The sequence below is a fragment of the Motacilla alba genome, chromosome 4A (genome assembly GCF_015832195.1).
Source record: "Motacilla alba alba isolate MOTALB_02 chromosome 4A, Motacilla_alba_V1.0_pri, whole genome shotgun sequence".
In the NCBI taxonomy this organism is placed as follows: Eukaryota; Metazoa; Chordata; class Aves; order Passeriformes; family Motacillidae; genus Motacilla; species Motacilla alba.
Window position 1 is genome coordinate 16,279,503 of NC_052045.1, and position 21,991 is coordinate 16,301,493.

At 42.7% G+C, this 21,991-nt stretch overlaps 1 long non-coding RNA gene across 1 annotated transcript in view; it reads right to left on the reverse strand.

Annotated features, from left to right (window-relative positions):
* The window catches only part of LOC119695207, a 96,571-nt gene that overhangs the window by 27,306 nt on the left and 47,274 nt on the right, over nucleotides 1-21,991 (reverse strand). The window lies entirely within an intron of this gene.

Sequence of the window (21,991 nt, forward strand, 5' to 3'; positions counted from 1 at the left end):
AAAGGGAAAAGCAAGTGTGTCCTTTCTGCTGCACCTACCCGCTGCTGCTAGACACCAAAAAATCCTCTGCTGAGAGGGAGGAAAAGTGGAGGTTCTGCTTGAGATGACATTAGAGGGATAAACAAAAGGCAAACCATCCCCAAGTGCAGCTGAACAGCTCACTTAAATTCATGGTGCAGCCATTTAATCAGAAAACAGCTGGGATGGAAAATCTGATATTTCTTGGCAGTCTGCGTGACATTTTCTTTTCACTAGTGAAAAGTATGACCCTGAGGGTTTATAATTAAGCAATAATTAATCAGGCATACAAGCACCTCAGCAAATGACACAAAGCTTCAACATCTCTAGACATTCCTCCACTTCTTTCTGCTTTATCCAAAATACACTGTGAAAATCAGACTCCAGAGTTGGAGATGGAGAGGCTGCCAGGTGAGCCAGGGAAGTCCACAGCACCAGTCAACAATAAATCTGCCACATGTGAGCATTTCTGCTCTCCAGCCCGTCCACAAGGGGAAGGCTCACACACACTGTGGCTTTGTAAGATTTTGCAGTGTGAAGGAGGATTTGACAAGGACACTGACAAAGAGAGGTGCCCCAGAACCCAAACTGGAGCCCAGATTCAAATGGGACACCTTTGTTCAAGCTTTAATTCAGTCTGCAATGAAGGAAGAGCTGCCTGCACAGTCTGGAGCTGAACCCTTCCAGAGATCAAAAGGGCCCAATATTCAGTTCTAGCTCTTGGAACGAGCTACCAAACAAAAAAAACCTTTCAGCTTTTCACTCAGATTAACCATTGCTTTCAATAATAAACTATTTAAACTCTTCAAAATCACTCCTCCATTTCTTGGCACAGTACCCATACCCTACTTAGAGCTGTGACAGCTGGAACTTTTGTGTAGCATTGTCTTTTCTACCTTTTCCTGTAACATTTCCATGTTACCTTTTACAGGACAGACCCACAGACAGAGAAGGAGAGTGCAGGTGCACTTAAAGCCTCCATGGTTCTATAGTGTGCGGAGTTTCCATTACCTCTAATTTCCATTGTTCTGCAGTGAAAACAACCAGGCCCAGCTGGAATGGGCAGCCTGGGAGCTGGAGCAGTTGCCTGAGGTTGGACTGTTTTCAAGCACAAAGTCAGATCTTTTCTAGCAATTGCTGTTTCTAACTGTTAAGTGGCTTTTGCCACCTCTCAGAAGTTTTGGTGCTTTCCTCTGGTGACAGGCAGGTGATTTGTTTATGATTTGGGTGCTTTCTTTTAGGAGGTGAGAACACAGAGCCTGAAACAAACATTTTTCATTCCTGAGTCCTGATGAGATTTGAAATCACAGAAACACTGTGATATATAATAATCCAGATAATTATTTGGACTTCAGCCTTTGCAAGGAAATTCTGTATTGCCATTTGCATCTCAAGAGAAACAGCTGGGAAACAGAAGTGACAGAGATTGTCCTTGCTCTGATTACCAGATTTTCTGGCTCCCACACAGCATGGGACCAGGCTCTTAAATTAGTTGGCATCCAGTAAAAATGGTTTAAGAGTTCTCTGTTTTTCTGGCAGATTATCAGTGAAATATTGACAATCACAGAACTTCAGGCTTTATGTCTGTAATTACCAACTCTTCAGAATCAATGCTAATGCTGGTGTGGCCTCACTCCTTCATTCACAGCAATGAGCAAAGAGGGCAGGGTGGGCACCAAGCTCCCTGTTACACACAAGATCCCAGGGCAAGCTCTGACTGCAAAAACCAAGTACCACCAGGCAAAGTGCACTGAAAAACATCTCTGGAGGCAGAAACACCTCCTGTAAATCCTGTGTCTACAGAACAGGTACCACACTGATAACCAGCTGCTCTCTGGAGCCTCTTGGATGATCATCTTGGATTTTCATCTTTCAGATATCAGCTGTTGGGCTTGCCAGCTAAAGCTAAGGAGTTTGAAAACGAAACTCTTCCTTCATCTACAGGTGTTACAGGACAATTCAGCCAAAATATGGGAGGTTAGGCAAGATACCCCACCCTCCCAACTCCTATAAATACTTAAACCTCACCATTTCCTCCCTAGAACTGCCTCAAGCAAGAAAAGGTGTGAGCAACATGGAGCTTTCTACGAACTGCAACAGAGACAATTGCTATGGAATATTTACCGAAAATGCCCTCATTTTATGCAAGTCTGGTGGCACGAGGATATCTTTGCTAAAACTCAGATTATCCTTGTCAAAACAGCCAGAAAATTCCCAGTTCCATGCAGTCAGGACCAGCTCAGGGGTTGTTTCACATTGCTGAAGTGTTGGGCACTACAGAGGAGTTTGCTGCCTGTGCCTGTGCCCTGAGTGAGCGGCAATAACCACGCTCCAAACAAGGGGTGACGAATTTGACTGGTGTCAAATCTTGTTTTTACACCAGGCATTTCATTCCAACACTCACAAATGACTCCAGTGCCACTGAAACAGAACCACTCTCGTGGCAGACAGTGGCAACTAAAAACACATCGTACAACGTCTGAGGGAAATCAAACGTTGGCAAAGATAATGTTGTCAAAACTGCATTCCTGTGAAAACTGCTCTGGGAACTTTCAAGTGCATTTCAAGCAAGTATTTTCAATTTATGTAGTTTCAACTACATAAAGCAGAGACAAGACCTCAAGATTCAAGTTTAAAATTTCCTTCTTCACTCCTCATCCTAATAAGCCACACTTTCCTTGGAATAAAAGGAATACTATTCAATTTATACTTTATCTTCTCCAATTCAGTGTTGAGACCAGCTGTACATCAAGCTGAGGAGGAACTAATGGCATTTTCTAAATATTTGACTAGCTGCAGGTAGAGTTTATCCCAGAGAGAGGTGGGAATAACAAAATTGTCTCTTGGTCACTGCTGGGAATGCATAGGCAGGAGCACTGAAGCAGATGTGTGCAATCACCCTTCTGGGCAAAGCTCTGATGTAAGGAACTGCACACACAGGCATGTACAGAGATGAAAATATAACCTTGCCATCTGAAAATTAATCAAAGTATATAATTATGCTATAGGCTGGATTTGGAGAGAGACTAAGGAACAAAAAGCAAATTGGATGAAAGATGCATCTTCAAAGGAAAAGGGGAGGGAGTGGCAGGATAACAAAATAAAGTGTTTTCAGTTTTATTGTCATACTTTTGCTTTGAGCTCGACATAAGGAGGATTAGGTCATTTAGGAGTAGAACATTTATTGTGAGTTTATTGGAAAACAATTTGAGATGCCCAAAAATTCTTCAATTCTTCTATTCGATCATCCCACCCACTGCACCCAGTGGAGTCAAATCTGGGTATCAGGGAGCACATCTGTGGGTAATAATCAGCCAATAATTCTCTTTTTAGTGAGAAAAAACCTGCCAACAAAGCCTCTTGGAGAATATGGAAAAGAGGAATTAATAATCATTGAGTAAAAATCTGAAGCTCTTTCCTAGTGCACATTCTGTTGGAAGAAGTAATGTTGAATTGTTATCTCTACTTGGTCACAAAAGAGCATAAACAAAAACCAAACAGACTCCAGGAAACAAGATCCCCCTTTTCCATATTTGTTGGGATTGCACTGGGGCTGCTGCTTTGCACAGCTGGGAACACTTTGCAGGAGGGCTGAGACTTCTCACCCTCAGCTCCGTGGTGATCAGGGCAGAAAGCTATGGCCAAAAATGTTTCTTTGGGGCACATCTGCTGAAGATATCAAATATAAACAACACCTACAGCCACTACAATGTGCCTCTTGCAACTTCAGCCTTATCCAGTTTCCCCGAGTTGTCAAGAAATGCCATTAAAATTTGGCAGAGGCAGTGAAGAAGCACTATAGTGCCATGCCTTGTGTTCATGGCTCCTCTGCCCTGCTTTGTGATGACAGAAATCCACTGGCAGCAGGGAAATTCTTCCTCGCTTGTGCTCAGTCAAAACAGGCTTCAATTTACACCAAAAGCAAATTTCCCCCTTTCTGTGGTGGGATCACCCCTTAGAAGTTTTGTTGATTCCTTTTAAGAAATATTAGAAGCAGAAAAATCAATTTCTTAATGCAAAACGGGGTGCTACCAGCAGTCTTTTTTGTCTTTTTTGCCATAAAATCAAATATACTCAAAAATTTTGGTGGCCCCTGTGCAGGTTTCAGCAGATTTTAGAGGCCTGACCATTGTAAGCAGCCTGTTCTCATCCATCTGCAGCCTCTGCAACAACAGAGCTGTGGGGAGGGATTTGAACACGACCCCACACAGCAGCAATGAAGGTGGCACTTGTGGAATAAACAGAAATTCGTCACTAAAAATGAGAGGAAATTCTATCTTAATACCTTTTCTAACCAGTTCAAGACTATTACAGACTAGGAATTAAATGCTGCTGGCTGAAATGTGTGTTTTGTGTAGCTAAAATCAAGGAATTTCCTATATAAATCAAGATATAGCTACTTGTCTGTAGCAAATAGTTCTATAAAGCAAGATGTACAAATTAGAATGTAGCAAAGTGATGCAATAAAATCCCAGATCTACAGAAACACAGATGTTAGCAAAAGAAACACAGATTTGGGTTAAAATAGTGAAAAACTAACCATAAACCATGCAGCATTTAATGAGAGATGCAACTGGAATGGCTAAAAAGAGAAGCTGATGGAAGAGCTGATATTGGTATTAGATGTAAAAGAACTGCAAAAATGCATTTGCAATTTGCTGACTTGGATGGGCAATAATATTATTCATGATATAATACCTACCTGCTGGTTTGTTGTATGAAGGGAGCTCAGTTAAAAAATAACCATATTTGTGGTAACAGTCCATATGTATTTCACTACGTTTATATAACGTTATTATTAAACTAGACAGACTTCATTAAAAATGTAGAAGTTAAAATTCCACAAGTAATAGAAGCTATTTCTCCTGCTGAACTTCTCCTCTGTCTCTGCCAGGAGTTTAATATTGTTTGTGACTAATCAGACAGATGTAACATAACCTATAAATATACATATTTACATGAATATGCTAGCCAATTTCTGTGTCTTACAGAAATAAACTTATGGTATCTTGCAAATTGTTTCATTCCTTATTAAGGCAGAATTTGATATGAGGACAAATCCAGACAAAAAGCTCAGAAAAGGTGAAACAATTCTGTTAATGGCTAAATAATGGTATGACCTCAGAAAAACATCTGTGATAGACATCACTCTAGAAATAGTGATTTGACACCTGGTAATTAGAACATTCCACTATTTCCCTTCCTACCCCTTTAGCTGGTAGGATTATCAGTCCTCTGATGCCCTCCAGCACCAATTTCCTCCTTCTAAGGAGGAAATAAACTAAGTTTATTTTAGTAACTTAAGCAGAACAACATTGAGGATTCGTGTGCATTTTTAAGAAGCTGTGGGGCACACGGTCAGATGTGTCAGTAGAATGAACAGCAACGTCTCCTCTAGACAGAATCATCTGTAAAAGGTGTGAGAAGACACTGGTGCTCATGGTTCCACCTGTGTATGTCCTTAGTTAAACCAGGGATGTGCAACAAAAGAACGGAGCTCACTGTAAATCCAAATTTTGTCTGAGCTGGTTTTCCCCTAGAGGTAACTGGGGAACCAGTGAGAGACATGAGCTGAACCCTCAGTTCCACGGCCTTGGAGGAAGTGTGTTTTTCTGGAAGATCCCCTCAGAAATGTTTTCCTTGATTTTGTTAAAACAAGTGAGGCCAGCCCACCCCTCGTGCCTTGTTTGATTGGTTCCTCTCCAAGCACGACACCCTCCCTGTGCATGGGGCTCAAATTAGGGTGAGGAGCTTTGCAGGGCAGTGACAAAAGAGAGGAGAGCCACAACAAGTGCAGGAACATGTTCAGCAAGAGCACAGAGAGGGCTCCTGAATCCTACAGACCAGAGCCATGGGAAGGGCACTCATGGATCACACGCAGAAATGGCTCATCCTCCCATGCCCAGCACCATCCAGGAGATTTCTTTGCTTCTCTTGAAGGCCTCATCTGCCTCCCCAGTCATTTAAATCCCAATTTACACTCAAATTCAGTGAACATCCTTGATGCTGCCTCTTAGTCAATGAAACTCCAAATGGTCTGGCAAACCCAGAGGTGTTTGGTCACTTCTGTGCTGTGATTAACCTTCAAACCACCTCAGCTTTCATGGCTCAAGCTCTGAAATCATTAAATTATGATGCCTTTTACAGATGACTCCAAGGTCACATAAGCTGAAGTTAAGAAGGGTTAAAACTCAGGCAGCCAGGCCCTGTAGAGCAGCACAGAAATTCAATGAATATATGGAAATAAATCAAATTAATTGAACATTGTCTCAAGACAATAGCAACAGCAGTAGCAGAATCAGTTGAAAACTTGATTAACAAAAATGAAAGGGACGCTCCCCCACTCAAGCATCCAAAGACCCAGCTGCTCAAATGCAATAGCCACAGGAAGCCCACAGCAAACTTGAGCTGTGAGGGAATGGGAACATTCTCCAAAAGCATAACTTCACCCAGCATGGCTTTGAAGAAAGGCAGAAATTTCTCAGCTCTATCTGCACTGTCATCAATAAGTATCTGGGATAGACATGAAATGGTCCCCAGATGGATTTGGGAGCCTTGATCCTAACTGAGCACAGGCTGCCAGGATTTGTGCCAAGGGGAGCCCTGGGAAGTTCCTTTCTGTGGGGTTTGCCTCTGTACACTCTGCCAACTTCCCAGGCAGCAGGAAGCTGGGCTACCAAGGCCAGACTGAGCAGGAGCTACAGGCTGATCAGGGACTGGACTTGTGCTTCGTCCCTGAGAACACAAACCTAGCAGTTATTTACTGTGCATCCCCCACATTAAGGTAGCAGGTGTCCCTGGGCTGTTTTTCCAAACCTGCTTTCTGCTCTAAGGGACCAATCAAACTCACACCAGTTTCCCTCCATGAGCTGTTGTTTCTGCTGATGGGATCTCCTGGTTTCCTAATCTCTGTGCAGCCACTAACAACATTCCTAGGAAATCACACTTTGGTGCAAACATCAATATTTTGGTTCCTAGTGATGGCTCCCTTTCCTTGGCTCATGTGTCCCCAGTGTGACACCAGATATCCCATTTTTCAGTTTCCCTTTCCAGGACATCACCAAGCATTTCCAGGAGCCTGCACTGCAGTAGCAGCATTTGTAGTGCCTTGATTGAGCAGGACAGGGGAGCTGAACCCACCAGAGACACCTCAGCCACTCCTCAATAGGTCCAACCACATCCCAAGCCTACAGCTGGGTTTTGCAAGTAGTTTTCTACATGTGACTGCTCGGAGAGGCCGGACACCAGCACTGGAATGGATCTTTACAGCTTGGCATTGCTGCTGCCCTCTGAGGAAGAACAGGATGATGAGGTGGGAGAACAGAGCCACAGCCTCTTTTGGACTAATGGGTAAAAAATGCAGGCAAACTATTTTTAGATGAAAGCATGAAAACATTCTGCTTGAATTAAATTCAGAACCAACTTGAAAAAGCAAGAACAGATGCAAAAATACTTTTAGTAGAAAAATATGTTTAAAATTCTCTAAAAAGAGTTTGGAAGATGCACTTCCTTAAAGACTTAGACAAAGTTTAAAAATGAACCAACAACCACAACTCCCTAACCTTCAAACACTCTTTAAGGCTGTCTGCACTCCCACAGGAGTTTTGGGAATGCTTTGAGTGGGCACAGCAATGCCATGAAGTAGCATCCACGTAAATGAAAATAGCAACCAGACATATGGCAAACTGGAGTAAGAGTGAAGAGATTGTCACAGCAAGAATGGACATTTGTCAGCTACAATCCTTTCTTTCAATGTATTTTCCTAGGCTTTATTCAGGATAAAGGTCTTACAACCTGAAGCTGGGCAGCAGAGCAGAGAAGGGAGGGCTGGCAGGGAGTGGGCTATGCTTTCTCACAAAGGTTTTAGCCCAAAACAACTGGCTGTGCCAGAGATCCCCCTCCTGCCACCTTGGCTCTGTTCTGGTGCCTGCAACTGAGTTTCACACTGACTTAGGGATAAAACTTTCATTTAAAATAAAATGATGGCTACGTGACACTCTGCAGAGACAAAGGCTGATAAACTGGTGTGAAGTTAAAGTACTGAATAACTGCTAGGACTGTATGACTTATCTACAGGAACTTTGTGTAAAGAATGCTGGTTTTCAGCTCAGAAAATGTAACAGTGCTGCTATTTCATCCTGTGTAAGATCCTTCACGTGTAAATGCTTGTAGGCTTGTTTTCAGGAGAGAAAGCAGCATCAGTCTGAACTTACCAGGTTCATCTCCAGGTTATTCAAAGTTACACCAGCACCAACGCCAGGTCATGCACTACCAGATCACCCCATGGCACAGTTTGATCCAGATCAGGTGTGGGCACGGGATCAGATGTTTCTAAAATTAGCCAGAACCTCCGAAGTGGAGTTTGTGCCAGTTTTCCACGGCTCCCTGCCAGCAGCAGAGCATATCAGACCAAGCATAAAAGCACAGCAGTACCACAGAGAAACCCTGAAACAGAATAAAGTCAATCAGCATGAATTTAACCTCCTCTGATATTCTGAACACATCTCAGTGATTTATACTAGGAGAATACTGAATTCTTATCAGGTACCAGGAATCTGAAAGCCAGATTTATTATATTTCTAAGCTATGGCACAAGTGCAAAGCGGAAAGGCCAACCTGATAAACATCTATAAACATCTACAAACAACTATAAACATCTATTTTGGTGTTTGGCACCAGCTGGAAACCAAATCCACAGCAGGGCTGGAAATGCAGCTCAGCAGAGAAAGCACTGAGCAGAAAGCTATAATAAAGCAGAACTTCCCACCACAAAGCAGTGCTCCTCATATCCACAAGATTCCTGGAAAGAGGGTGATCTATGAAGCCGGAGGGAATCCCAATCTATAGAATGAGGCCAGTAATGTTTATTTTACACACTGCTGAGTGGATTCAGGTTAGTCTGAGTAAAGAAGTGTTAGCAGCAACGTTGTTTGGTTGGCAAATAAAGCTGATGCCAGAAGGTCCCACCTGGGACAGGCTGCTGCACTCAAGTCAGGAGCTGTTTGCCCTCCCTTGGCCTGGACCTTTCACTCACAAACTCATTGGCAATGGAACGGGAGCTCCTTCCACTGAGGCAAGCAGCATCCATTGGTGTGGACAGGCTCAGCAGCTGCTCTGCAGGCCAAACAACTGAGTCAGCAGAAGAGAAAATTGATAAAATAGGGGCTTATCCATAGCAAGGAAGAAAGGCTGTTAGCATGGAAACTGATAAAATAGACACATAAGGGATATTTGAAGTTAGAGGATACGTGCCTTAACAATTTGTTGTAAACTCTTGCCGATTAATTATTGATGTTAATTGCTTTGGACCAATAGATTACAATGAGCTATTGCTTTGTCCAGTGAATATAATGAGCTGTTTTGATGTAACTAATGATTTAAGAGCACACTTTGTTAAGGGTATAAAACTTGAGAACACCTTGTAATAAAGTAGTAGCCATTATTGTCTCTGCACAAGTGTGTGTGTGTGTATGTCGTGTGTCCATCTCAACAGAGACACATTGGGAAAGGGAGAAAAATTGTCCTTGCTTTTTGAATCAGGAGGAATTTTTTTTGCTATCTGGAGCTTATTAATGAAAATACGGGGAAGAATGTAAGATGAAGCATCATTTCACTCCAGTTTTTTCCCTGGGCATTGTATTTTGGGCCCTGGATGTAGTGAAGTCCCTCTTGTTTACTTATTAGACACAAATATATTTTTATACACAGTCTCAGGATAAAAGAGATGCCCCAGAATCTCCACAGGCAGCAATGGACAGAAGTAGGTTATAGGCAGGAATAACATAAAGCTCAGCTCTGGCTGGGGAGCTCATGGAAATAGCCTGCATTTTCTTCTAGTGAGTTTTGAATTAAAGTTTTGCTTTCTTTTTTCTTTCCTTAAATCTGTTTTCAATAAGTGTGGAGCAAAAAAGTATGACGATAATTATAGCTGTCTGTGCAAAACAGAAATGTCAGACCTCACATTTCCCAACTGACCTTTCATCAGATGAAAATTCCCACAGCAACATTCCCCAAGCACAGAGTTGGGAACTATGAAAATTTGCAAAACAGCTTTCTGTCCAATAACTCTGTTCATGTGGCAGATGCACAGGTGGGTGTTACTGTGATTTACATGGGAGGAATAGCTTTAAGGTAATAAAAAAGTAATCAAACCTTAAAAGCTGTTCTATGAGAAAGCTTGTGCTGAGCAATCAGAGCACAGCCATGCTGAGGGACTGCTGGTGAAATCTGGTGTGCTGGTGCTCTGACTGCAGAAAGTGAATGACAAGAAAGTCAGATAAAAATGAAAATGGAATATTTGTACAACATGTCTCGTCTTGTCTGGCTCCTTCCATTGATTCTCAAGTGCTGCACTGAAAGTCTCCCACAGGGGAGAACATCCCCAGGAAGGATGGAAGGATGAAGGGATGAAAGGGTTCTCAGTAACTAAGACTGGGATAGGAGAGTTGGCTTCAATCAATAAAAAATGAGAGAAAGTCACACAAAATCTCAGACTAGCTGGAGGCAGCCTAGTACTGGATATCACAAAAACAATGCTTTTTGTTCCCCAAAGTGCTCCACTGGCGAGATGTGCAGATATCACATGGCTCATGTACTGCAGGAACAGAGCATGGATGAATGTGTGCAAGTATTTTCAGTTGGCTTGGGAAGAGTTTTGGAGACTCTTAAGCTGTCTCATGCCTGACACAACTCACCCTGCAGCCACAGCTCTGTCATCCCATTTTTCCCAGATGGGTGCACAGAATCCCAGAATTGTTTGGGTTGGGATGGACTTCAAAGGTCATCTCATTCCTGCCATGGGCAGGGACACCTTCCACCAGACAAGGCTGATCCAAGCCATGGTGAATTTGTCCTTGAACACTTCCAGGGATGGGGAACTCACAGCTTTTTTGGGCAATAAGAGATTTCCCTCCACAAAATATTTGCGGCAGGAATCAGTCCCAACTGCAGCACCTTCTCCCTAGAGCACACTGAGCCTCCCAGAGCAGTTCAGGGAGCTGCCAGGTGTGCCAAGGTGTCCTTCACCCCTCGGTGCTGTCCCAGAGCTGTCCCTTACAGCTGCACAGCCCCAGCAGCATCCCCACTGCCCATCCCACACCCCAGCCTGCCCAGCAGCACTGGGGAGCACTTCAGAGCAAACTCAGAGCCAGTTCCAGTCCTTCAGCCATTTCAATCTCTGTTACTCATTGTTTCTTTATGAGAGGGCTGGGGCAATTCCTAAGCCTTTCTCTTGTTGTAACAGATTCTCAGCTGTTCAGGACACAGCTCCCCTGAGCCAGGGGCAGTAACTCTTTGCAGCTGAGCACTGGGCCCACTTTGTAAGGAAAACATTCCTGGTTTCCTCCAAGAGTCAGCTTTCAGATCCAGAAGCCTTTCTCCTATTTAGTGTGTAAGAAATTAAGATCTGTTGGGCACAGTGTGACTGCAGCAGTGCAGTCTGAAGGGCCACATGTCCTCCCTCACCCTCAGACCCAACTTGTCCTGCAGTCCCCTGCCAGTCTAACACAGCCATAACACTCTTAGCACAAGTCCAGCCACAAACACAGGCAGCTCTGGCCTTTTCTCACACCTTGACATGTTACTGATGCTCCTAATTGCTGAATTAAAAGTATAAAGTGAATGTGTTTTCTTCCACTTGTAGATTTGCTCTCCAAAAAGTTACCATGTCTTTTATGGAAGTGTTTAGTTGTCATGGAGTCTCTGCTTCTGACAGAAAAGTTGTTCATGAATTTGTCTCGAGCAGTTAAAAGGCAAGATGTATTTTAAAAAAAGCACCAGATCTAATCAGAACTGGATAAAGTAAGAAAAAAATCAGATAAAGTTAATGTCTCTCACTCTCTTTCTAGGGATAAGGATATGGTTTAAGTGGGTTTTTTCTCATTTTAGATTCTGCACAAGCTTACCCAATCATTACATTTCTAAGGGTAGCAAAACACATTTTAATTGTTATTTTTTACTCTTTATTTGTATTATCATGGTGTCCGAAAAGTATTTTAATATAATCTATATTTACAACAGAGCAGGAAAATAAAGATAAGTGATGGAGTTTGAAAAAAGAAATACTAAAATATTAATTCATTTTTATCAGTTTTGCCCACCACATTTTGTAACACTCCCCAGCCCATTTTCAGGGACATCACAAGCCTAGAAACATTCTGAAATCAGAATTTAAAATCCAAACTTCAAGTGAAACAACTGCAGCTGCACTTTGTATCCACATATTTCTAATTTATTTTGGTTAATCCTGCTCCTAGAGGCAATTCAGTGAAATCAGATGGAGCACTGGCCCAAACCTGTTGCATGAGAATAACAAAACCAAAATGTAGCACTTATTCTCCACTTAGTAGTCAAACTTTTTCCTCCCCATTTCTTACAGAGCTACACAATCTATAATTTCCAATGCAAAAAAAATTCATTTTATCAAACAAACTGTTGAGTTCTGGAAAGGTTTTACTGTTAAAGAAGAAGCTCTGCCAAATTGTTTTGGCTGAGAGCTGGGGGTAAGCAAACCCAGGCTGCAGGACTTTTTTGCAGGACTTTGATAACATTTTTAAGTTCCTGCCATTTTCTGATAACTGCAGTGAAAGCTTCCACCATTTCCAGCAATCCTTTTGCTCAGAGTGTGATAGAACTCCTGTGAGCATTCCTTGGGAAAGCTCCCAGTGGGAGTCCTGAGTGTTCAGGATCACCCATCACTGTGGGGAAAAATGTGCCGTGGCTAGTGCCACAGCCAGAGCAGCCCTTTTTCCTGGGTTCCAGTGGGATCAAGTCATTCCTGTAGGTTTTCCTGGGTCCACAAGCCACTTATGTAGCACTAAACATGGGCTCCACCAGAAACATTCATGGAATGGGGAATAATAATTAAAAATCCCCTGCACTTGCCCACTTGTGTAGTGCTGTTTGCATTAGACAAGGTACAAATCTGCTCTGAAGTATCAAAATAAGAGGTGATAGATGATGGAGATAAAAGCAAATGAGGTCCTTAACCTCTGAAAGGGGTTCCTAATGCTCCTTCATCCTTGCCAAAGTCCAAGTCTTAATAATCCCATGGCTGTGATTTATTATCCGTGTATGGCCACATTCTGAAAGAAGTCCCAGGGGTTCTGTAAATTGCAGATGTAACCACAGATTAATGCTCATAATCCCTGGTAAAAACTCTGCAATAACACTGCTATAGCCTAAAGAAATTCTCCCACTAATATTCCTAATCCTTTCCCATTGGACTTTATGATCCTTCTGTGATTTTCAGGCGGTCCAGCAGTGACTAAACAATATTTATGATTTAATTCTGCTGGTTTTCATTTCCAGACTAGAGGACTTTTAAAAATTTTATTTTAAGTTACACCCACACACATAAATGCTCCCTCCTATAAATCCAGGAAATGACCAAAAGAAAAAATGATAAGAAACAAGAAGATGTTCTAGGTCCTTTATTGCCTCTCTTACCATTGCATACCCATTTGGAAACTTGTTTTTCTTGTCAGGCTCTGGAAAACACACCTGGGAGCACTAGTGACCTTCCACTGCTGCTGCTATAGCGTCACACCTTCAACTCTAAACTCCCAAACAGCAGGACAAGAAGAAGGAAGAGCTTTCTATTTTCCCCTTTTTTATTACATCATATTTAGTCTGATTCTTTCTTCTGAGACTGAAAAGCTGCCAGTTTTCAAGTGTCCCTCATTAACTTTTAAAACCTAAGCTCTGCTAAAGTCGAGTTATTAGTTTTTTCCTGGCACTGCCTGAAATTGCAGTACCCACATAAGAGCACTAAATCCTAATAGCTACTCAAGGCATAGCAGGAACCGGTGCCTAGTGCGAGACGTGACATTAAATATTTGTACACAAGAGGTTCTGAGGGGCAGGGACTGGAGCTGGAGGTGATTATGGGTGCTTTTGGAAAGACAGTGGTCAAGCTGTCTCAAAAGAAAATTACCTTTAAAAGACAAAGTATAAGAAAATACATAGTAAATAAATAATATTTCTGTTATTTGTGGACATGCAGATATCTTATAGAGATACACAGAATGAGTTTCATGCTAGAGAGAGGCTGAATTAAGGGGAATCCAGGAATGAGGGTTGGTAAGCACAGGGTTGAACGTGTCTTAAAGGTGAATCCTAAATAGCAATATAAACATAAACAGAATGCCACAAGCCAGATTCTGATCCTCCACAAACCACTCAAGGGCTCTGCGAACCCATCAGTTTGACATCTGCACTCTCCTACTCTGTCAGGAAGCTGGGATTTCATTAATAATTGTCCAGAGGAATCGGATTGAAAGATGCCAAGTCAAATATATTTCAATCTCTCTTTGACAGAATGTAAGCCTAGAAGATTCTAAACAATCCCTACTGATTTGCTCTTCCTTTTATAGTGGAATTATGGCCACCAAAGCTCAGACTTTTTGATATCTACAGATCTGCAGTTTCAGTGTAACAAGAACAGTATGAAATTTAGTGAGCAGCTTGTTTTGAAGGTGTCTAAATGCAATAACACAGGAAGTAAGCAGCAAAAAACAGTACAAAAAGCCCTGTTTTCAAATAAAAGGTCTGGCCATCAGCTTTTTAAGAAGCTGGACCTCGTTAGAGTCAACCATCTTTACTCCTTGTGCTTGTAAATTCCACTGTGTGGACACCTCTCTCCAACAACTACTGTGCTAGTCTTGAAAATAATTCTGTGCTTCTCTTCAGTCAGAAGGTGGCTGTTAAAAGGTGCAGCCAAAGAATGGTCATGCTGAAAGGTTCTTACCCACCTTCCACCCAGCCATGTGGAATAGCACCAAGACAGACTTGCAAAGGATGTATTAAAACCAAACTATAATAAGTGCAAAATCCAAGAATTTATGATGCTGCTGAATGAAGCCACATAAATAATTCAGTATTAATAGGACTTGAAACCTTCCTAGATGTGCTGAACCTGATAGAAAATGAACTTCAGCGCCTGACTTCTATTTCCAAAAAAGTAATGTATCTTTTTTTTCCTTTCCTCCTGAAATTGATTCTCTTTCCTTCCTTTTACTAAACTGGTAAACTGCCAAAATCCCCAGACTGGAGTCCTAGATCAATAGTCTCTAACCAGTTCTCCAGCAGTGGTGTCCTTAAGGAGAAGGAAGGATCTTTCACTGCTTTCACAGTGCTTTCATTTCAAATATCCTGAAGCCTGCAGCAGACACCTTCTGACCGAGCCAGATCCAAGCACATTCTCCTCAGATGAAGGTCGTACTTCAGTTCTGGAGAACACTGGGGATGTTTAAGAAAATAAAAGTCAAGCTGAATGTCTCAAAATACCTCCTTCTACACCTGCAAAATAAAAATTTCACACTACTTCCTGTGACACCTGCTAAATAAAGGAGGGTCAAAGATTCATGAGCAGGCAGACAGAATCTTTGAGTTGCAAGAAAGTACAGGATGTTCTTGGAAAATTAACTTGGGTTTAGTTCTGTGGCACACTCAGAGGCAGCACAAAGCTGGATGAGGAGCTGCCCTTTCAAACACTGTCTGTGATGTACAAAGAGATCCCAAACAACCCCAGAACTTGCTACCCTTTAGGATTTCACGCTTACACACACACACACACGTTCTATGAACAGATTTTTATTTCTGGAAAGTTGCTGGAGAAGTCTGATGGGGTGTGCTGGCAGACTGTGACCCACAGGATCATCAGGCTTAGAAGGAATCACAGATGAGTCAACCCAATCCATCATCTTCCTTCAGGGCAGAAGGGAGCTCACCATCCCTAAACTCCCCCAAAAAGGGGGTGTCAGTCTCTCACCTGCTGGGGCTGGTTACCTCCCCTGGAACCTCACTGCACTGACCCTTCTCACAGGGTTTTCCCTGAGCCTTCTCTGGCCTTATTGCCTAATCAAAATAATTGGTCCTTGTCCTTTCCCCAGCAGTCCTTAAATATGTTTGCAGACACTGAGAGTTTTCTTTTGGTCTAGACTGAGCACGACCCTTGAGTTTTCCACAGGGATTCCAAAGGTTGATGATCTCCCTGGGGCTGAGAGCGGGGCCTGGCCTTGGCAGGTAACAGCTGCTGGGGGGACTCAGCCATCAGCATAATCCTGCCACTCACACAAACAGGTTCAAACATGCCTCACATTAGGGAGAAATTTCAGTTTCTCCAGACACACAACCATAACTTATTTATTGCTGCTTTGCCTCTGGAAGCTGTCTGCTCTGAAGAGAAGTACATTTGATTCTGCTGTAATTCGTGGGTTAGAATGTGCATCCATACTTCAAAGGAGCTTGAACAAAGAGAAAAACTTCAGGGAAATATACCTACTAAAGGACCTGAAAGATCCTGATCTATTCAGTTCATCTATTAAAAAAAAAAAGTAAAAAATTTGAGTGCAGTCTTTCAGAATTACTTTGTAAGGAAAGAGTAAGTCATCCTGAACTTAGCAAAGGTATAACAAGAGTAAATGCTGAAGTCCCTACCTTCAAACTAGAAATGAGATGGAAATTCTTCACAGACAGGTTACCAAGGAATGTGTCAAGATCTCAGTCACACAGGGTTCTTCAGTCTAGACCAAGGTCCTTCTGAAAGAGGCCACTTCAACCACACGTGCAATATTAAGGACTGTTTATGCACAAGAGATCATAATATTAATTTCTGGGAATCAAGTCCCTGTTATACAGTTTGCAGGTTTCCTTATGGGAAATCTGCTACAGAATATTGGAAGACAAACTAGACTGCTGAGCTGTGAATTAGCTTAGAAGAAAACACCAAACTGCAATTCTATAAAATTTTATGAAAAGTACTGCAATCTTTTCTTCTCCCATTGGTAACTGAATATCCTGCAGTTCTGGTAGGCAGACAGAAAAGGGAGGAGAGGAAATGGCTTTCTTAGTAAAAAGTAGCCTGAAAGAAAAAAAGCCCATGGCATATATAGAAACTTTCCCCAGAACTTTTTACTCTCTTTTTCTCCCCTAATTTTTCTGTACTCCTTGAGGAAGGCCTGCTGGAACACCTGTTATTATCTTTTCCCTATCATCATAGAAGTAATGCACTAATTAGAACTCTCATTTGATTAAGCACAAGAGCTCCCACTTCCCTTCTGTTGTTTTGTCTCACTTGGTCCCTTCTCCCATCCCACTCTCCCTGTAGTTTTCCTTTCTCAAAATCTATTTTTTGGTTTTATGGGTTATTGGTTGGCAATTAGACATCTCTGTTATTAGAAAGGTTTTCCCAATTCTTGAATGAACACTTCAGGCAATGGAATTCTTTCCTTTACCTTATTAATATCAAATACTACAGTTGTTATGGTGACCACAAAGTAAATTAAATCAGATGTTTTTGGGATCTAAAAGTGGATTTATAGCCTAAGTACCTATTAGCAATGGAGGGCAACAAATAAATAAATAAAGCCCGCAGCTGGAGTAATTTACAAAACATAATGGGGAAAAATTGGCCTTGGCTGTTAGAAATCAGAGCATTAAAAGGGTGTCACGCAGCACAAGGTTAAGGCCTATTAAAACATTGTAATTTTGCAGCCTTTAATGTTATCAGTATTTTCCACTTGACGCTGCCAGACAATAGCCGAGAGTGGACAACAAATATCGTGCCTTTACTGTCAGGGTATGTGCAGAGAATATCCCCAGGCTGAACAAAAAATCCCTTCCCTGCATGTAGGTGAGGAGCAAGTGATGACAGCTCTGTGCTGAGGTGACTCTTGCCACGCTCAGACAGGGCTGTGAGTGCTCCCTGCCCCCACAGCCAGGCATGGGCCAGACCCCAGGAACTGCCTCCGTTTGTCTCCTCCTTTGAGCCTTGCTGAGCAAAGAAACATGCATGGATTTCAAAGTCAAACAAGAATCCATAGGATGACATTTGGCAGTTGGGATTATTTTTTTCTCCTTGAAAAGAGCTTGTATTTGTCCTTATCTTTAATTGAATGTTGGCTTTCCTGTTTAGTTCACACACTGCTCCATTGGCCGGGGAATAATTTTGGTGGATGTTTTCCTCCACAAGCTCAGAGAGCAGAGGTGCAGCAGACACCCCAACAGCCAGGGGAGCTGAGCAGCACCCTCTGACAAACCAGGAAAACCAACAGTTTCATGTTCTAAGGGGTTATTCCTAGAGCTGGGCAGTAACTTCAGCAGCCCGTGCTCAGAGCTGTAGGACAGCGCAGCACAATGCACAGAGACATTGTGATGGCACAGCACAATGTACAGGAGACATCAAGCCACCAGGGAGTGTCCAAAGGAGGCCACGAGGATGGGCAAGGGTCTGGAGGGGCCTTATGAGGAACAGCTGAAGGCACTTGGTTTGTTCAGCTTAGAAAAGAGGAGGCTGAGGGGAGAACCCACTGCACTCTTCAACATCCTCCTGGGGGGAAGCAGAGGGGCAGTGCTGATCTCTTCACTCGTGGCCTGACAGGACTCAAGGAATCAGCACAAGCGAGAGGTTTAGGTTGGACATCAGGGAAAGGTTCCTCACCCAGAGGGTGCTGGGCACTACCCAGGCTCTCCAGGGAATGGAGACAGCCCCGAGGCTGCCAGAGCTCCAGGAGGGTTTGGATAATGCTCCCAGGGATGCCCAGGGTGGCATTGCTGGGCTGTAGGGCCAGGAGCCAGACTGGGTGATCCTGACAGGACCCTTCCAACTCAGGGTATTTTATGGTTCCAGGACAGAGCCAACACCCTGCAGAAGGCCCAGCCAGACTCACCCACCCTGTCCACAGCCACGCTTGCTGGGGCTGGTGCTTGGCTTGGTTCAAGATTTCTGGTCTCAGGGATCCCTCCCTGTTCTTGGGATCTCTACACATCAGGTGGAGCTCCTGCAGGACCTGAGCACTTCATTCTCCCCCACAGCACCTTCCTACAGCACAATGGTGCAGTTCAGGTAAAGAATCAGTGAATCTTTTCCTGTTATTGACATCAGTAAGTAAGAATAGAGCAGCATTTCCCAAAGGAAGCAGGACACATAAAGAAATCTATGAAAAGTTCTTCTACCTTTATAAAAATTTTGCCTTTATCTCTTTTCTCAGAGTTCTGTGAATCACGTAAACTCTGTAACATCACGGAAGATGGAAATATTTATCATGAGAAAAGTGATATAGTTAAACAATATCAAGGACTAATAAGGAAAAAATATCAATAATGAGTCAGTGCTTTAAGGACCAGGCAATGTTGCATTTGTATGAGATGGATGAAGCTGCTGCAGCACTGGGTAGGGAGGGGCTGTTTCTTGGCAGGGAAAGGCAGCAGAGGGTGTAATGCTCAGGAACTCCACTAGTCCTTGCCCAGCACAACACCACAGTTAAGAAAAAAAAAAAGATGGAAAAACAAGGCAAGAAAAGATGATCTTGGCTGAGCACATAAAGGGTATCTTGAATAAGTGATATTTAAGTCATGTTCTTGTTTATTCTTTTGAACATGCTTGTGGTGAGCCATCGTTCACCTGCTATAAATTACAAGCAACTGATAAGTCTCCATTTATGAGTCTCCAGTCAACAGCACTCATACTAAAAAAAACCAAAAAAACAAACGCAAAAGCAAAGCCATCCAGAACCAACAGCATTTTTCCAGAGCTGGACCACATAGAAAAGTTTTCCAAAGCAGATATGTAGCAGATTTCTTACAATTTAGTAGCTCAAAAGAGTCCCAAAGGGTCAGGCAAATTTCACTCTCCAACCATTCTGTTGTAGTTCTTTGCTAGATGTAAGTTTAATACTAAAAATAAATTATTCTGTATGCTTGAAGCCTGTTCTTTTTAATCTTAATGAGTTATGATTTTACACAGTGTAGAACCTTATCCAGAAGAGCTTTAAAAATTGAAAGGAGTAAGATCAGAGAGCTGAGAATATGAAGTGGGGTATTATCCAACATATGACTTGATGTTTCCAACTAGTATTCCATGCTAAGAAGGGGAAAATGAGCCATTAAAAAAAAGTATTTTCATAGGAGATCTTCACAAATATGTTACCTCTGCTGACCTTTAGATAAAGGTAAAAAGGTTAATGCAATAGTTCGGAAATTATTAGCCTGAAAACGGACCAATGACCTTCTCAGGGTTGTTCCCAGATTTCTCAGCATAGCTTCTAATTCCTGGGAGATCATTTGAGCCGTGCAGAGACCTTACTTAGTCAGAGTCAAAATATTTTTCTGCCTTTGTAGTGGCTCTGTGAATCTATAAAATGTGGAGTTTCCTTTTGTTCCACCTCCACCCCTAGCTGGGGAGGGTGCCAGTGCAGGCTTTCATTCATGGGGCTGCAGATTTTCCGACCCTCCGCCGTACCGGAAAGAACAACAGTTGGGATTTTCTCCCTGACACGTCCTCTCCTTCTCAGGGTTTGTCCACTGAACCAGCAGCTCCCTGGGTGCAGCAGACAGTGCAAGTTCATTTCATCCATTTACATCACTGCTCAGTTTGGCCAAGAGTTAGGAAACTCCTGATTTAAATCACTGCAGTATTGATAATGGAGACCCAAATGAGGAGCACAGAAGAAATGCAGAGTTCTGAGTTCTTTCTCAGCTCCTTCAATAACCTGAAATCCAGCTTGAGCAAACAATGAAATTTATTGATGCCATAATTTGCTTTTAAAGTTGATGTTGGAAAGTAAAATATCTCTGGGATGGATGCAAGACTCAGACACTTTCACAAAAAACCCTTTGGGAGTTGGACTGGGCAGTGCCAACTGTAAAGAAACATGGAATGACACTTGAATGGGGCAAATTTCAAAGCAGGACCTTCAGTAATGGCCACAATACTATTTTGAAGCAAAAATTCCTCACAATTCCAGCCCCTTAGTTTTTCAGATCTAAATTCCTCTCAACCCAAGTTCTGTCAACTTGTCATTCTGCAAAACACACAAATATGACCCCCAAGAGAGACCTCAGTTTTGATGTACCATGAAACACTGTCATTTAATCCTTTAGTCCTTCTGTCCAGCCCTAGAAACTGAAATTTCCTTAAAAAAAAAAAAAAGCTACTGCAAAGCAGTATTGCTACATACATCATATGCACAGTGTACCCTGTACAGAAGGAAAAGCTGACACAACCTGCACAGTCTCCTTTGAAGGGAGGAGCTTTTGTGAAGATTTATTAGTCACAGTGTTATCACAGCACAACCAGTTCCTGGTCTCTGTCACACCGTGGTGGTGGCAGTAACCCAGCTCAGCCACAGGCTGCCACCAGCCTTTTAAAAGCTTTTCCTGCTGATGCTGCTCTTTCCCCGGGAGCCAGAGGAAGGCTGAGGGCAGCGTTCAGCCCCAGTGCTCTGCCAGCCCTGTCAGGGGAAATCAGGAGCTCCCCTCAGGACAAGGACTAGAAATGTCTAGAAATGAGGCACGCCAATAATGGTGAGACACACACCAACTTCAGGACTTCAGATGCTTCCTTTGCTCTTCCCCTTGCCTGTGTGATTCTCAGCACTACCCGCAGCTCACTGGTGTAATAGTGCAAACTCTTTTCCATCTGAGCTCTGCTAAAAAGGCAAATGGTATCTCAAGGAGCAAGTTGACCCCATTATCAGAGCCTTTGGGAGTTAAGAGAGCAGCCAGCAGTGGAGCCAGCCAAAATGCCTGAGCTGAGGCCAGCTAAGAAGCCAGCCAGGCAAATTCAAGGCTGCTGGAAAAATACATTCTGGAGTTCAGTGTCTGGGACCCCAAGCTACTATGCACACCCTGCTTTAGTGGATATGGGTGTTGGCTTGAACAGAGCAGCACAGAAGAGAGGGTGAACAGGAGAAGCAAATTAGACTGGAGTTACATAAAAGACCTATTGACTTTTTAATGACTTTGTTACTTGGAAGTAGCAGGTATATTTACCAGAACATAATCTCCTCTTTTACAGTAAAAGGTTTTTTACAGGGAAAAGGTATGTAAAAAGGGATCTCACAATATATCCTTACAGAAGTGTAGAGGGATAGAAAAGGGAGCACAAGAGAAGTGGGATGAACCCATCTACTTACAGTCTTTCCAAGTTTTGTAAAATGTATTTTTCAGTCACTGTTGAGCATAATTGCCCTTT